This window comes from Mustelus asterias, unplaced genomic scaffold (genome assembly GCF_964213995.1).
Source record: "Mustelus asterias unplaced genomic scaffold, sMusAst1.hap1.1 HAP1_SCAFFOLD_1221, whole genome shotgun sequence".
Lineage (NCBI taxonomy): Eukaryota > Metazoa > Chordata > Chondrichthyes > Carcharhiniformes > Triakidae > Mustelus > Mustelus asterias.
In genome coordinates, this window is record NW_027591166.1 from 85,001 (window position 1) to 91,099 (window position 6,099).

Here is a 6,099-nt window from a genome sequence, read left to right on the forward strand (position 1 = left end):
CTCCAATAATGACGATGCTTCTACATGTTCAGCGTGTGGGCTGCCAGTTGTAAACAAAGTAGCACAGGGAAAATAGAACTGACTTCGACACAAACTTCCGTCACAAGAAACATGACTCAAATCCATTTCGTAAAGACACAAGACACAGGGAGAGGGAGATTCAGAGAGAGAGAGAGACATGAATAGAGAGGCAGAGAGAGAGAGAGACAGAGAGAGAGAGAGCGAGACAGAGAGAGAGAGAGACATGAATAGAGAGGCAGAGAGAGGGAAAAACAGACAGAGAGACAGAGGGAGATTCAGACAGAGAGAGACATGAATAGAGAGAGGGAAAGAGACAAAGAGAGAGAGGTTTTGAGAGGAGGTTGGGTTGGACACTTTACATAAATCAGCCCCTACAATTCTCATCCTCCTGTTCAAATCCCTCCCTCGCTCCCTCCCTCCCTATCTCTGTAACCTCCTCCAACCCCTACAATTCTCATCCTCCTGTTCAAATCCCTCCCTCGCTCCCTCCCTATCTCTGTTACCTCCTCCCGCCCCTACAATCCTCACCCTCCTGTTCAAATCCCTCTCTCGCTCCCTCCCTATCTCTGTAACCTCCTCCAGCCCCTACAATTCTCATCCTCCTGTTCAAATCCCTCCCTCGCTCCCTCCCTCCCTATCTCTGTAACCTCCTCCAGCCCCTACAATCCTCATCCTCCTGTTCAAATCCCTCCCTCTCTCCCTATCTCTGTAACCTCCTCCAGCCCCTACAATCCTCATCCTCCTGTTCAAATCCCTCCATCGCCCCCTCCCTCGCTCCCTCCCTATCTCTGTTACCTCCTACAACCCTCCGATATCTCTGCTATCCTTCAATTCCGAATACTCGAGCATCCCCCGATTCCCATCGCTCCGCCATTGGCGGCCGTGCCTTCAGCTGCCTGGGGGGGTCTAAACTCTGGAATTCACTCCCTAAACCTCTCCATCTCTCTCTGTCTCCCTCCCGCTCTCTCTCTGTCTCCCTCCCGCCCTCTCTCTGTCTCCCTCCCGCTCTCTCTCTCTCTGTCTCCCTCCCGCCCTCTCTCTGTCTCCCTCCCGCTCTCTCTCTGTCTCCCTCCCGCCCTCTCTGTCTCCCTCCCGCCCTCTCTCTGTCTCCCTCCCGCCCTCTCTCTGTCTCCCTCCCGCCCTCTCTCTGTCTCCCTCCCGCCCTCTCTGTCTCCCTCCCGCTCTCTCTCTGTCTCCCTCACGCCCTCTCTCTGTCTCCCTTCCGCCCTCTCTGTCTCTCCTTCTCTGTCTCCCTCCCGCTCTCTCTCTCTCTGTCTCCCTCCCGCCCTCTCTCTCTGTCTCCCTCCCGCCCTCTCTCTGTCTCCCTCCCGCTCTCTCTCTGTCTCCCTCCCGCCCTCTCTCTGTCTCCCTCCCGCTCTCTCTCTCTCTGTCTCCCTCCCGCCCTCTCTCTCTGTCTCCCTCCCGCCCTCTCTCTGTCTCCCTCCCGCCCTCTCTCTGTCTCCCTCCCGCTCTCTCTCTCTGTCTCCCTCACGCCCTCTCTCTGTCTCCCTTCCGCCCTCTCTGTCTCTCCTTCTCTCTCTCCCTCCCGCCCTCTCTGTCTCCCCTGCCTTCTGTCTCGTTCTCTCCTTAAAACCTCTCTCTTTGAGCACTTGGTTGCCTGTTGCTAATGTTTCCTTGCGAGGCTTGGGGTCAGATTGTGTTGGAGAAATGTTCTCTGGAAGGGGTTTAGGGCGTTTCATTGTCTTCAATTCCATTCAGCACTAATTGGCCAGAGTTGGGAGTCTAAAGGACATCGACAGTAACTTGTGGAGTAGATCGAGGGGAACCTGTAGATGTGGTGTACCTGGAATTTCAAAATGCATTTGATAAGGTGCCACACAAAAGGCTAATGGACAAAAGTGGGGGGGCTGTGGACTATCTTTGCATGGACAGAGGATTGGGAGCAGAAGGTGGGCAGAAACGGGGCATTTTTGAGTTAGTAGCTGTGACTAATGGAGGGTCACAGGGATCGGCGCTGGGGCCCCAGCTATTTACAATCGATATTCATGATTCCGATGGGGGCGAGAGAGCGAGGTATCGAAGTTTGGCGACGATACTGAGCTGGGTGGGGAGGTAAGCTGTGTGGAGGACACAAAGAGATAGGGACAGGTGAAGTGAGTGGGTAACAAGGCGCAGTGGAGTGAGGGGGACGTGGAGGTTACTCACTTCGGGTCACAAGGATGGAAAGGCAGGATATTTGTTCAAAGATGTGATTTGATGACATTTTGGGGAGGGGGGTGATCTTGGGGGGTCCTGGATTTTGAAGGGCAGAAGGTTGGGATGCAGCGACAGCAAGTGGTGAGGAGGCAAACGGCCTTCATTGCGAAGGGGGATGGAGTGTAAAGGTCGGGGAGTCTCGCTACAACTGTCCGGGGCACTGGTGTTTCCGCAGCTGGAGTACTGCGCAGAGTTCCGGTCTCCTTACTGAGGGAGGGATAGACTCGGGTTGGAGGCAGTTCAGAGAAGGGTCACTGGGCCGATTCCTGGAGCGAGAGGGACTGCCCGATGAGAGATTGAGCGGAACAGGTCGACACTCTGTGGAGTTCGGGAGAAAGAGAGATCTCATCACATTGGATCCAATTCTGGGAGGGGGTTTGAGACACTCAGTGTTGAGAGGCCGATTCCCACGCCCCCCCCCCCCCCCCACCACCGCCTGCTGGAGGCTCTGGGACCATGTGGAGCAGGCAGAGGCCTCACAGCCTCCGGATCGGCGCGCCCATTTTGGACTGAGGCAAGGAGAGGATTTCTGCACTCGTTGTGTTAGGCTGGCAATTACATTGGTTAGAGCCCAAATCTCTCACACAGCCTCTCACACTCACACTCTCACACTCACACTCTCTCACACTCATACTCACACTCACTCACACTCTCTCACACTCACACTCTCTCACACTCACTCTCTCACACACTCATACTCTCACACTCATACTCTCTCACACTCATACTCTCTCACACTCACACTCTCTCACACTCTCACACACACACTCTCTCACACACACACACACTCTCACACTCACACTCTCACACACTCTCTCACTCACACTCTCTCACTCACACTCACTCACACTCTCTCACTCACTCTCTCACTCACACTTACTCACACTCACTCTCTGACTCACACTCACTCTCTCACTCACACTCACTCTCTCACACACACACTCTCACACACACTCTCACACACACACTCTCTCACACACACACTCTCTCTCACACACACACACACACACACTCACTCACACACTCTCACACACTCTCTCTCACACACTCTCTCTCTCACACACACTCTCTCACACACACACTCTCTCACACACTCTCTCTCTCACACACACTCTCTCACACACACACTCTCTCACACACACTCCCTCTCACACACTCCCTCTCACACTCTCTCTCACACACTCTCTCTCTCACACACTCTCTCTCACACACACACTCTCTCACACACACACTCTCTCACACACACTCTGTTAATGCTGTCTCTGAACAATGTGATGTGAAGCTGTTTCTGTCGGAATAATGTTGAGTGTTTTTCTCTGGTGAAGAGCTACTGGAACATTTCCTCATTAACAATAAAAACCAGTCAACAAACTACTGCCTCGTGTCTCCTTATCCCTCTCCCCATCTCGGTGTGCACACACACTCCCTCACACACACACTCCCTCACACACACACTCCCTCACACACACACTCCCTCACACACACACACTCCCTCACACACACACACTCCCACACACACACTCCCACACACACACTCCCACACACACACACACTCCCTCACACACACACACTCCCTCACACACACACACTCCCTCACACACACACACTCTCACACACACACATACTCCCTCACACACTCCCTCACACACACCCACTCTCACACACACTCACTCTCTCACACACACACTCTCTCACACACACACTCTCACACACACTCTCTCTCTCACACACACTCTCTCACACACACACTCTCTCACACACACACTCCCTCTCACACACACTCCCTCTCACACTCTCTCTCACACACTCTCTCTCACACACTCTCTCTCTCACACACACACTCCCTCACACACACACTCCCTCACACACACTCCCTCACACACACACACTCCCTCACACACACACTCCCTCACACACACACACTCACACACACACACTCCCTCACACACACACACTCTCACACACACTCCCTCACACACACACTCTCACACACACTCCCTCACACACACACACTCCCTCACACACACACACTCTCACACAAACTCCCTCACACACACACTCCCTCACACACACACACTCCCTCACACACACACACACTCCCTCACACACACACACTCCCTCACACACACACACTCTCACACACACACTCCCTCACACACACACTCCCTCACACACACACTCCCTCACACACTCACACACACACTCCCTCACACACACACCCTCACACACACACTCCCTCACACACACACACGCACACTCTCACAAACACACACTCACACACACTCTCACACACACACTCCCTCACACACTCCCTCACACACACACTCTCTGACACACACTCCCTCACACACTCTCTCACACACACTCCCGCACACATACACTCCCCCACACACACACTCCCTCACACACACACTCCCTCACATACACACACTCCCACACACACACTCTCACACACACACTCCCACACACACACTCTCACACACACTCCCTCACACACACACTCTCACACACACTCTCTCACACACACACACACACACACATTCTCTCACACACACTCACACACACACACACTCCCTCACACACACACATTCTCACACACACTCTGTCACTCACACACACTCTCTCGCACTCTCTCACACACACTCCCTCACACACACTCACACTCTCTCTCACACACTCACACTCTCTCACACACTCACAGTCTCACACACACACTCTCTCACACACTCACACACACTCTCTCACACACATCCTCTCACACACACACTCTCACACACACACTCACACACACACACTCTCATGCACACACACTCCCTCACACAGACACTCTCTCACACACACACACTCCCACACACACACACACTCTCACACACACCCTCTCACACTCACACACAATCTCTCACACACACTCTCACACTCGCTCTCTCTCTCACACACACACAACCTCTCTCTTACACTCACACACACACACACACACTCCCTCACACACACTCTCTCTCACACTCTCTCACACACGCTCCCTCTCACACACACACACACACTCCCTCTCACACACTCACACGCTCCCTCTCACACACACTCTCACACACACATTCTCTCACACACACACGCTCCCTCTCACGCTCACACACGCTCCCTCTCACACACACTCTCACACGCTCCCTCTCACACTCTCTCTTACACACGCCCCCTCTCACATTCTCACACGCTCCCTCTCACACACTCTCACACGCTCCCTCTCACACTCTCTCTCACACGCTCCCTCTCACACTCTCTCTCACACGCTCCCTCTCACACACACTGTTAATGCTGTCTCTGAACAATGTGATGTGAAGCTGTTTCTGTCGGAATAATGTTGAGTGTTTTTCTCTGGTGAGGAGCAACTGGAACATTTCCTCATTAACAATAAAAACCAGTCAACAAACTACTGCCTCGTGTCTCCTTATCCCTCTCCCCATCTCGGTGTGCACACACACTCCCACACACACACTCCCTCACACACACACACACTCTCACACACACACTCCCTCACACACACACACTCCCTCACACACACACACTCCCTCACACACACACTCCCACACACACACACTCCCTCACACACACACACACTCACACACACACTCCCTCACACACACACACTCCCTCACACACACACACTCCCTCACACACACACACTCCCTCACACACACACACTCCCTCACACACACACACACTCCCTCACACACACACACTCTCACACACACACTCCCTCACACACACACACTCCCTCACACACACACACTCCCTCACACACACACACTCCCTCACACACTCCCTCACACACACACACTCTCACACACACACACTCCCTCACACACA